The sequence below is a fragment of the Triticum aestivum genome, chromosome 2B (genome assembly GCF_018294505.1).
Source record: "Triticum aestivum cultivar Chinese Spring chromosome 2B, IWGSC CS RefSeq v2.1, whole genome shotgun sequence".
Classification (NCBI taxonomy): domain Eukaryota; kingdom Viridiplantae; phylum Streptophyta; class Magnoliopsida; order Poales; family Poaceae; genus Triticum; species Triticum aestivum.
In genome coordinates this window covers 679,371,605-679,384,546 of record NC_057798.1, presented here as the reverse complement: position 1 = coordinate 679,384,546, position 12,942 = coordinate 679,371,605, and the positions used below count along the sequence as shown (strand labels likewise).

Here is a 12,942-nt window from a genome sequence, read left to right as displayed (position 1 = left end):
TTTGTGATTTGTGAATGCCACATGTCATCCATCAGGATGGGTCTCACCTGCTAATCCGTGAGACCTGGTCTCATACAATTTTTTTCCGAGCTCGATGCTGCGGCTAAAGGCGTCGAGGCGGGTACACCGGAAGGCAAATTTGGCGCGGAGACGAACCTCACCGGCGCGTTCGACGCCCCCGACACCTGCGAGACCGGGTTCAGCGAGAGGGGCCTGAAGTCGCCGCTCGTCGCCGAGGACGCCGAGTTCACTAAGGAGGTGTACATCGCGATGGCTGTAACGCACTCGTTATAAGTAGCTAGCTTGATTAGAAGCGAATTGTCTTTCAGGTAACACTGGATTAGTTAGAAGCAGGACGTACGTTTGATCTTGTTATCGCTGATCAAGTGCTTTGTAACTGCTCCCGCAACCTACGCTCATGTTACTCTTTCCGTCAGTTTATTCCTTCCTTGTTGCATGCTTCCTTAAATTACGCCAGGTTACCGGATTTCCATGCACCCATGTGATGGAAGCATTCCTTCTTTTTTTGAGATGGATGGAAGATTACTTGTGATGACCAAATACATTTGCCTTTAGAAAACAGATGCCCTAAATTCATAGATTATAAATCATTTAAATGATGCTTCGATTCTAGGTGATAAATCTCAAAAATACTAGTACTGTACTTGATTGTTTCTATTCCATAACACATGCAGTAAACTATGCTTCCATCATATTACAATTGTGTTTCTGTTGAGAAGAAAATTTGCTTCAAACGTGAATCTGTCGAAAAGAAAATTTGCTTCTACCAAAAAAGAGATTTATTTCTCTGTAGCAAAAAATCGCATCCAATGTTAAGCTACACTTCTTTTACAAGCATGAATTTTTTTTCACAAAGTTCCTTTGTAGCTCGTCCTACATGGAACCTCTTATCTTTAGCCCTTTAACACTGCTTTGAGATCCGTACTCTCCAATTAACTTGCAACAAGTAGATTTCTCTTTTTTGTTTCTCTGAAATGAAAGAACATATGGATTTCAAACTTTGCAGATCAAACAAACTTTACAACTTCAATGTGTGAAAAAACTTTCAGATTTTTTGGACCAACATAAATATACAAAATGAGGAAATTTTGATTAAAAAAATAATTTTTAGCATTTTAAATGCATGAAAAAAATCTGAATTTTTTTCCCACGTAGTAATTAGAATGTTTTATTGTCCTGCAAAGTTTTAAGTTTATACGTTGTTTCGTTTGAGAGAAACAAAAATGTCAAATGTGCTTGCACGGATCTTGATGCCAAAATGGATGGCTAAGATAAGGGGTACCGTGTAGCTCAAGCTACACAAAACCACACTCTTTTCCACCCACTGGAATCCAATAGAACATAAAGTTGCATCAGACAAACATACAAATGCTACTTTTATATTTGATATGTGTTTCCAAGGAAATGAAAATTACAATGACAATTCAAAGTGAGCCTGAACCAGTTCAACATCTCTCCCTACTTCTTTTTGGCTGCCTTCACCCTCTCCCCTATTGGAGCTCCCATGATGTTCAGCAGGTGCTGCCGTGAACTGCGCTTCAACTGCCGCATGCCGACAAACATAGCCTCCACCGGAAATACAGATACAGTACGATGTCTGCTGAAAATAGTTGTATGAGAAGCAAGATATTAGAAATAAGAAAGCTTATTTGTTTAACACAGTACAACAAATTACAGGAAGCATTAAATTGTTGGAACTAAATAGTACATTAGAGTAGATCTTTGTATGAAGCTTCCTTGGCTTTATATAAAGTTGGGGCGGGGGGAAACCCCTTTTGGTTCAAAAAAATCTTTGTATGAAGCAGAGATGATTGACAATAGACAATAAACTAAGTTCGGCACCAACAAGAGGATGCATCCCTTGTGTCGCAAACATACAAACTGAACCGATTATTGGTTGATGAATGGAAGCATTTTTTATTGTGAGACGAAACAAAATGATTACAATGTAGAAGCACCCTGGCGAGAAGCAAGAAAAAGTGCACTGGGTACATAGGTAGTGTTATTTGGAAGCATGGAATTTTGAAAATAAAAATGAAAACAAATATTGCTATGGAGAGGCATATTTATGGAAGTAACACACAGTTTGGAAAATATGAGGAAGTATAAAAACATGGGAACTCAAGATAACTCCCCGTGCTATGAAGCATAGAAATTTGATAATGAATAATCAAACAAAGCTTGCTAGCAACATGCAAATGCATCTTCTATGTCGCTAACATTCAAATAGAAAGAATTTTCAGTAGATAAATAGAAAGAATTTTTAAGAGTGAACCAACTGCTTTTCTCTGTGTGTTCTTACAATGTAGAAGCACCAAGGTAAGAAGCACGAAAAATGCAGTTGGTTCATTATTAGTGACAGGTGGAAGCATGAAAGTTTGGAAGTTAAACAAAAAAAATGCCGCCAACTGTGGAGGCGCTTTTGTGGAAGCTCCATATACAAGAAACAATGAAAGTTGTTTACTCAACAGTTCTCATATATATTGGAAGCACTGAAAATTGAAATTAGGGATTGACCAAGATTGTCTAACTACATAGCTATGGATGATCAAATTATCTAAATAATCCAGCAAAAGAATTGTTCAGTGACAAATGACCTGATACATGAACAGAACAATTTATCAGACAATGAACATAAAGTACTTGGCAGACAATACATTACACAGAAAATTGCATTTTGGAAATTACAAATCATAAAACTGAGGGCGGAGATTTGGCCCTTCAAAAAAGGGTGAAATGTCGGGGGGACACCGCAGGTTCTCCGGCCGGCCGGTGCTACTCCTGCAGCCGATTCAGAACCTGCCGAAACACCAACCAGCAAAGAGATGTGGGGCTCGACCCCCAAATGCCGGGATGGCGCACCTGCTATGTGCCCCGAGGGCAGTCCGAGGGTCGCATCTGTGGAGACGAACCCCGTGGTCGCATCGATGGAGAGAAAGATGGGGTTCGGAGGAGCATGTATTGGATCTGGGCGATAGGGTGGTTGTGTGCTCCAAGATGAGGTAACGAGGACACAGGCGATGTGCGGCGCAATCGGAGAGGTCGGGGCGACGCGGTTGATGGCAAGCTCCGGACGACGCCGTTGACGGCGAGCTCGGGGGCGGCGCGTGCGAGGCGAGAGGAGGATTGCGGCCCGTGCTGACGGGATTCTGTTTTTTCTTTGGGAGTACGAAGCAACGGGTGAACGTGTTTCTACCCCGTGACATCCAACGAGAATCCACGGTAGTCAATCCATGTGACGATTTGTGCTTCCAATCAGACTACTGATTGAAAGCGTTTCCCTAAATAGTTCATCCTGGCCATCTGGGTCAGAATTTTCTCATGAAATTGTCGTGTGGTTTCTTTTAAAATAACTTAGTGAACGTCGCATAATCTGCGTGTGATCGCGGTGATCATGGCCTCATCAGGATATATATTCACACATCAGTATGATAATACTAAGCTGCCAGCAGGGATTGACACGTCCTGGTGGGACGGGGCTGTGGTCGTCGCTCCCCTTCTCGATGCTTCCCTTCGCCTCCGCATCCACTTCTCTCTGTTGCGTGCGGCGACCGAACGGCCGGACAGGCTCCACCACCTTCACCCAACACAACGACAAGAAAGAGGGATTGCCTGCACAGGCCGTCGCCATCGACGGCTGCCACGGTGTCGTCGACGTTGTCCATTCTCCATCGGTAGCCCCACACTCCGTCGTCTCAAGCGTTATTCTCTCCGACGATCTCGCGTCGCACCTGTACTCCCTCTGCATCCGTTTCCTGGTCACCGTCATTCTTGCGCTGAGGAGGCAGCGCGTACGCTCAACCCCAGTTTTTTTTCTCTCCTCGCTCTCTTAGTTCACTGTCCTTCTTGCAGCTCAGTACATGAGGAAATCTGAGCCGCTGAGACGGCAAGGATGCTTGGTGTCACGCCCACTGGCCGCATGGTGATGCAGCGCTGCCGGTGCTGAAACTCGTCGCACATGTTTGAGAGTCCTGTGCTAACAAAGATACTTTGGATGCAGGGATTTTGTGGCTGCATGTTTCGGAGCTCTATATAGATGAAATACGGAAATGCTAACGCCCACACGTGTGGGCGTTCACCATCTCGACCACACGCAGGCATCACCGTTGGCAACTTCGTGCACGAATCTTGGCACAATCCGGTCGGTTTTCTGCGCCACGTAGGACGAGGCGCGTGTGCGGTGTGCGAGACGGTTCGCCCGCACGCTGGTTGCCCTCCCGCGGTCAGCGGTTGCCACTCGGGGCGTGCGGTGGAACTGCAATGCGCCCGCACGCCACGCTCCGACCTCGGTTGACGTCAAACACGTCGCACACCTCTGTCCCCTCTCCCCTCACGGTTCCATTTACTCACCCCGCACCGCATTTACTGGCAGAACCCACTCGCAGTTCAGACCATTGGAGGAGAAGGCGAGGGGAGAAGGCGACGGCGGAGGCGGAAGAATCGACGGTGTTCGCGGCCGTCGGTGGTGCTCGCCAGAACGGAGAGGCTTCGCCGGAGCTCCTGCGGATTGAAGGTAATGCTCGCTGCAACTCTCGCAATCCCTTCCTGCATTTCCCCCCTTCCCTTCTTGTTCGATTCCTCGATCGAGATTCGTAGAGATTCAGGCGATTCGGCGATGCGTCGGCGTTCCCACCGGCGGCGAAGTCGCCTGCTAGCCGATTTTGGTGGCACTGGGCAGTTTCGTCGCCGCCGCGGCGGCGGCATCGTCGATGTGGTTACGTCCGGAGGCACGTACTAGCCTTGCCTTTGGATTGGACAGGTATCTCCCGGTTTGTTTGATGCGCATTGGTTCGAATTTGTGTTTGCAATCAGTTCGGGGGAGAATTTTGAGGTTGAATTTGAAGTCGCTGTAGTTACCATTGAACCCTAGATCTAATTAGTTGGTTTTTGAAACTGTAGTATGAGGCGAACTTGGTAGGTTGATTAACTATCATGATTGTATGGCAACTAACTTCCTGAACAAATGTGATAGTTGCCACAAACGTGTTTTCCCATGCGGTAACAAATTACTGAAATGACTGTGATAGTTGCCACAAATAAGCTTTCCCATGCGGCAACTATTTTTTTGAATGACTATGATAGTTGCCACACACATGCTCTTCCATGTGGCAACTAAATTTACTGAATTACTGTGATAGTAGCCACAAACATGCTTTTCATTGTGGCAACTAATTTTTCTGAATGATTTGTGATAGTTGCCACACTGTGATAGTTGCCACAATCGGTAGTCAATGCAGTTTCAACAGCCAACTACACTAGACGGCAACTAATGTTCACATCAAGTGTGTCTGTTGCCACTTGGATAGTATATTCATGTGGCAAATAGAATGTGAACACATTGTCTGTTGCCATTCTGCAAATAAGACAGTGTGGAAAATTGGATGCATAATGTGGCAACCAAATTTGCATATCAATTGTGTCAGATGCCATACATATGCTTTGCATGTGGCAAGTTTTTGGCTGACCACATCATGTTTTATTGCCATTCTACTGTCAGTACAATGTGGCAAATTCATTGCACTGTAGGTGCAATTTTTTTTGTTTTTTGCCACAAAGACTTTGTGCTATCTGAACACACTGTGGCAATTTTTCAGGTTCTTGATTAGATGTGGTTTCATCGCTTTTGTTGTAGTATGTGTTGCATTTCAGCACGGCAATTTACATTTCCGCCGCTGTGGCAGTTATCATTGTGCAAAATTTTTCAGGTTCTTGATTAGATGCTTACTTATTGCATTTACATTTCCACCATGACAATTTGGTCTGTTCCTATGTCAGCAGAATGGCTCGTGGCGATCATCAAAATGATGATGATGATTTCATGGATCCACCACAGCGTAATCGTGCAACTGCACGGAGAAAAGAGGGTGATGAGGTAAATTTCCACACCCCCTCCTCCTGTTTTATGTTACTAGGTGACACCTCGAGCTTGTAGTCATCTGACACGAACTAAAATTTCATGACATTGCAAAACATGGCAACAACTGCTCACTTTTTTGCAAAACATGGCAACAACTGATCACTTTTTGTCTGTTTTTTTGCAGAAGAAGAAACGTATTCGCAACAGAGCCTCCCAAGAACGACTGACTACGTTGACTGACAAATTCACCGACGATCAGAAGGGAGCTGCTGCTGAGATGGGTATGCAGGCTATGATGGATGTCCGGTGCACGAACCTTGTCAACCCCGTATGCGACTGGCTTGGTGAGATCTATGACCCCGCCTCTAGGGAATTCGTGATTCCGGGACGTGGAAGACTACCGTTGAACGAGGATTCTGTGTTATGCACTTTGGGTGTGCCTCGTGGACATATCAAAGTCCCATACGAGCTCAATAATGAGATCGAGCAAGAGCTGGTCCCCCGTTTGTTTCCTGGGTTGGAATCCATGCCGAACACGTCTGCAGTGGCAGATTCGCTGCAGGCCATGACGACACATGGAGATGTTTTCAAGATGAAGCTACTCATGTACCTCATCTCAGCTGTTTTCGCGCCGAGCACTTCTCTTCGCCCAAGCAACAAATGTTTCCCCATCCTGGTGAATGATCCATCTTTACTACTTTATTTTCCTTCAATCTTCTGGCTCCGATGTCATGTGTAAAGCTAGTGACTGCCAGTGTTTTTCGATGTTTTTTCCATTTGATTTCTCATGCGGCAACTTTTTTGCCCTGAACTTTTGTGTGGTGCAGGCGGATCTGAAAAATGTGAAGAACATGAATTGGTGTAAGTTTATCGCCGACTTCCTGCATGATGCATTCTCCAGCAAGATGTTCCAAAAGGGTTGTCGACTGCATTTAATGGTATTTTTTTACCAGTTCTTTTCTGTGAACACTGTTTTTTAACACACTTTTGTTCATACATGGCAACCTGATCATAACAAGATGGCAATCTGATCATAACAAGATGGCAACTGCCATAATGACACTATGTCAACTGACATAATGACAATATGGCAACTGCCATCTTATTATTATGGCAACTGTCATCATACTATGATGGCATCTGCCATCATAGCAACATGGCAACTGCTATCACACTATGATGGCAATTAGCACATGCAGATGGCAACTTTTTATTTTCTTCTCTTCTTCATGCACATCAACTTGATTATCATGTTAACATATATTATCCTGTTTTTTGCACACAGTACCCATGATGGCAACTGATATTTCTTTCTTTTTAAAATTGTTTTGCATCAGCTCATGTACGTCAACTGTCTTGATCTGTCCACCGTGGATTTCACTGGGACTGGAGGCCCGCCGCCTGCGCACAAGTTTGCTGTTTCTGCGTGGACTATCAACGCTGTCAAGGTTGTGCTTGCCGCAGACAAGGCTACTGACACCACATATGGAAAACTGCAGGTTAGTTCTGGTTTCTTTGTCCACACGGCATGCTTACAATTTGGCATGTGGCAACCGTCTGTGGTTCATAAGAGATGACTACCTTTATTATCCATGGCTGTCTGAGTACTATATCCATGTTTCACTCCACATGGCAACTCTTTTTCATTTGTGCTGAGACATACATTCTCTCTCTTACGTCCTAGCTTTTTTTGTTCTTTCCAGCTGATGGCCAAGCATGCTATAGACTACAGCGTGTTTGGGGGGCCTCAAAAGTTTGGAAAGTGGATGGACGTGCACTCAGCTCCGTCTTGCCCTGCCGAGGTAATCAAAAGATCTACATCTATGGTTTGCCGTGGAGTATTTTTTGATGTCGTGCAAGTGATTGCAATACGGGTGGTTGTTGATGCTTCTTTGTTTCGTGCACAGGCTAGGGCACCTGTTGAGCATCTAATAGGGCAGTTTGCATCCGGAATGACCGGCTTGCTCGGTAAGTTGGTTGAGGGGTGGACGTCCCTCAGTGGCTCTGACAGCGACGCGGTTGCGAGGCAGTTCACTTCATTTGTCCTAGAACGTACACATCGGCCAACCAGTTGCCATGGCCGGTATGACTACAACAGTTCCCAAGAGCCTGCTGACACACAAGATGAACTAGGTGGAGATGCTGGTCTCAGCAAGGATGACGACGATGACATGGAGAATGTGCAATAGGACACCGATGATGATGAACATGCTGAAGTTCGCGCAAGTGGTAACAAGGGCAAGGATGCAACAGATGTCCCCCAACCGGAGAAAGTCAAAGAACATATGTCTGCGAGAGGCGAGGGGGTTTTGCCACCAAAGAGGGGGAGGGCTCCAGAGGGTGTTGGGCAGGGTTCTCCTGGCAAGAGGTCTAGGACTGATCCCGTAGCTGCCAGGAAGAGGTTCGACTTTTATTTTTAGTTTTTTGCTTTTGTCTATTTTCTTTGAACAGACTCATCCTTTTTTTGCACTTTATTTTGTCAAGTGCGGCAACGAGTTTGCTGTCTGACAATTGCCACCTTTTTATTTTTCCTCCATCTCATACGTGCAGCGAGCCGACAGCTAGTGGACGAGCAGTTACGAAGAAACAGGCGCCAATGCCAACCCGTGCTTCTGCTCGTTTGAACAAAGGCGCCCCCATTGCTAGTGACACCCCTTCCACCAGGTCACCTCCTCGCACGATGACGACCAACACCGGGGATCTTGTCGTGTTGCCAGACCTGAGGAAGGCAGTCAAGAAGTAGGTTTTTTCCATGCGCTTTCATTGACATAGCGCTATATTTTCTTGATTTTCCAATGCATCTGTTTAGCTTGTCACATTGTCTTCTGTCATCGCCCCCCACGTGGCAACTGCTGTTTTCCAAATGATTTTTTCCTTCCTTTTTTAAGTGTATGGCAACTCCCATTGGTTTTTACATGGCAACTGGCATTTAGGCCAAATGGTAACTTTACTGTACCTAATGGCAACTGCCACCTTCACCGTTGGCTTGTGAGCTCATCCCACACGTAGGATTGAAATTGCATTCATGGCAGATCAGACATTTTTATCATTCTTCAAGTGGGCCAACATGGCAACTGCTGCTAGATTTTGTATGGCAACTGCTAACTATGACACATGGCAACTCATGTTCCCCTTACATGGAAACTACCAGCTTTTCCACTTGTTTTTCATTTTTTTAAGATTTCTACCATGGCAAACATATTTTATGTTCATTTTTAATACCTTTTTCATGTGCTCTATTTTTTTGCAGGATGAAGAAGACTACTATGCGTGGGGCCAAGCATATTAGTAAGGACTCGTTCGAACGCCTGCATTCAAAGTTGTCAACGGGGGGCAACTCAGATGTACCTGAGGCGCAAGGCGACAATACTACTGCTACACCGTCAACCGCTCCCACCAACTCTGATGCTAGTGGCCGACCATCTCCGCCGGCTATAGATGTGTAGGCTAGAACAACAGGCATCCGTACATCGGGGAGTGACGAGTCGGTATCCGCCAGGATAGCTAAAATATTGCCAACTCTTCTGGCAATGAAGGATGCTGCTGTGAGCCATGCCACCCCATCAGCAAGCATTGAAGTGGACGCCCCCGAGACGAACCTAAGCAAGGAAGATTCCCGCTCATCTGACACTGATTCCAAGCGCGTGCGTGTTGGCCCTCCTGTGTCCACGACAGAAGCGGCTGAGGCGGCAGTTCACAATGATATGCCATCTACAGGTGAGAGTCCTGGCACAACAACTCCAGCTCCTGTCGGTGAAGATACTGCTAAGGTGACTGTTTCACGTGCTGGTCTTCCACCTAGGCGTCGTAGCCCCCGCAAGCAACCAACAGACATACCCAACGCACCGGCTGTAGCTAGGAGCAGGAGAGACGAGTCTGGTTATGTTCCTACGTCCACACTGTTCCCGCCACTTGCCAGAAGCAATGTGATGGAGAAACCGGAAGTCCGGAGCATAGCTGATGCAGGTGTCAAGCCGGGCACGAGTGACGCAGGTGAACACCCGGAGCAGACTGCGCCTTTACCCGCAGTGGAAATCCCTAGCTTAAATCTACGCACTTCCAGGCTCCCAGTCAATGTGGGTGTCCCCTACAGCCCAAACAAGAAGATTGTTATGAAAGATGCGGCTGATACATCTGACAACACGCCCCGCCCTGCAAATAAGCCTGATCATTCTGTAGCGGCCGATTCAGATATGTTTGTCGATCTTTCACCCTTGGATTCTGCCCCGCAAGTCGTTCGTGGTCTGGCCAGTAGGCATGAGAGGAACCCAATGGCCTTCACCCCACCGAGCTTCAGCCTTGGCATCAGTCAAGATCAACCGGTGGTGCAAGATCCTATGCCAGTTGCCTTTGCTTTCCCGGGAGGCATGCCCGCAATGATGGCGCAGCCAATGGTCGAGGGCAGGAAGGTTGTCAATTTCGCAGAGCCGGTAGTGCAAGGTACACTTATCATGTTCTTATGATTTTCTTGTATACATCTTTGTACTTTGACTTTTGTCGCAATCATATTTTTTCCGGGGTTCTCACTTGTGATGGCAACTGACATGTGATGACATGGCAAACTGGATTTGATGCAAAATGTCACCTACATTTTTTTTGCTGCCATGCTGTATTTCACATTTTTGGGCAACCATGTGGCAACTGGAGTTGATTCAACATGTCAACTGTAGTTGCTGTCACATGGCAAATACAGTACATCACACATGGCAACTAGATCTGCCGCACCATGTCACCTGCCTTTTTTGTTTCCATGCTGCATTTTTCCATACAGCAAGCACATGGCAAGTGGAGTTGTCACAACATGGCAACTATAGTTGCTATGACATGGCAACTACAGTCCAACTAGATGGCAACTACAGTGCAACTACATGGCAATTGTAGTTGCCATGCCATGGCCACTGTAGTTGGACCACACATGACAACTGCCCACTTTTTGTGCCTACATCTCACATCATGCACCCTATCTTCTCACAATCCATCGGTTTTTGATTTCTAGGTATCCTAATCCATTTTTTAAACCTTGCAGCCACCCCGAGGAGATTTCACCGTCACTTGATGAAGCTTACCGTAGGATCGAGGAGGCAGCATTGTAGAGGAGGTGCTCACGAGGGCAAGGGCAATCAAGTTCCAACGTGCCTGCAGATACGGTATCTGAGGATACCATTAGGAGTGCCACCCCTGGTTCTGTGAGGCAGCAGAGGGTAGTTCACCCACCTCCCGCGGAAGACTACGAGCCTGAATTCAGAGCCACTAAGGAACAGACCCAGCTGTACGATATTGTCAAGCGGTTTGGAAATGCGAGGGCCAGCAGCAAGCACATGAAGGAGCTGAAAGCGTAAATGACCACATCCCATAATCTCTTATTTTGCTTTGCTCTTTTTTTACCATTCATTTTCTTCGTACATTCTATACACGATCCGCTTACGTTTTAGTTCTTTCATTTTTTTACTTAGTAGGCATGATTCTTTCATGTTATATCGTTTTCATACAACTCATGTTTGGCCAGAACCAAAGTCATTCAATGCGAAGCGACGTACGTCGACCTGGGCGATCTTGTCGAGTCTGTGAGGCCAAACGGTAAAATGTCGACGAATGTAGTTGCACGCGGGATCGACTACATCAACAATCACACCGATGTGTGTGCCGGCAAGATAATCATGCATTACAGTGTGACATGCAAAATATGGGATGGTGACTTCCACCATAAAATCCAGAGGAAGAATTTTGCTCAACACGGTGAATTCAAGCTCACACTAAAGAAATATGTGAGTACTCCTTCCCTGTTTGCGCTGTTTTTTCACATGGTATGGTTTTTTTGCCATCATCTACACTCTGTTTTTGTGGCAGATGTTTTCATGTGGCAACAGCTGCCATGCACACTGACTTTTTGATTTTTGCATCCCGTGCAAACTATGTGGCAACTTCATAGTAAAATACACGGCAAATTTTGTTCATACATGGACGACAACTTTTCTTTCAACCACCCCCACTCATAACCAAGCATTCTACGTGATTCTAATTTTTTTTGTCCCTTTGATGTTCTTCATGTGAACTCTGCTTCTCATTTCATTCACTTTTAAATGCAGGTCATGTTCCCCATGTTCCAGGAGCTTGCACCACATGACCCACACGACAAGTGTGGTCACCACTATGTGATCTATCTTGACCTGAAGAACCAATGTTTTGAGGTGCTTGATTCAATCCGTTCGGAAGCTGATGCAGACCTTACTACACATGCCGAATTCTTCATCAACAACCTCAAAGAGACATGGAACCATCACTACGAACACTCAAAGGTCCAGATCAGGCATTTCCTGACTGAGTACGTGGTGACTGTGAAGCAAGGGAACACATAATTTCTTACCCTCCTCCTTCATGTGCCATTTACATCAAACCAACCACTCATTTGTTGTCACATCTGAATTGAAGTCTATCTTTGCTATGTCTGTCCTTTTTGCGTGTTCACCTGACTCTTTTTATTGTGTAGGACGAACTGTGGCTTTCACACGTTGGAATACTTTGCAAAGTGGGAAGGTAGACTTGTCCCTGCTGTCACAGCTGCAACGGTCGTTGAGCTCCGAAAAATCTACACACGGAACTGGTTGACGAATGAAGATTTCAACAAGCGGTCCCGAGCACGCGAGTTCATGGAGGAAGCTGTCAAGAAAGTCACCAAGAAGTACAAGTGATCACGTGGCGTTACACACCGGACGCATACCTTACATTCTATTGCCGAGGAATGTAAGGTACTATCTCTTTGTTCTTGTCGAAAACAATGTTTGTGTGCTATGTTAATACTGCAACCCCGCGTAGCCTACTATGTAGTTGTGGTGTGTGAGCGACATTTGAATAGTCTCTGTAATATATGTGTGGGCGTGAACCTTTTTAGGCGCTACAACAGATATGTTTTTATGTTTATCATTATTACTATGGTTTCATCGTTTCTAGCACCGGTTTGCTGTTTCGAATGCGTTTACGATGTTTTAAAAAAGGTGGCAAATGTAGTTCATCAGACATGGGTAGTGAAAGTCATCGTCATTTTTTATTTTGGCTGTTTTGCTTCT

The 12,942-nt window shown here is 45.7% G+C and overlaps 1 pseudogene; it reads left to right on the top strand.

The window, feature by feature from the left end:
• Positions 1-294, top strand: part of LOC123042042 (uncharacterized) — a 6,149-nt pseudogene extending 5,855 nt beyond the window's left edge.
• The last annotated feature ends 12,648 nt before the right edge of the window (positions 295-12,942 follow it).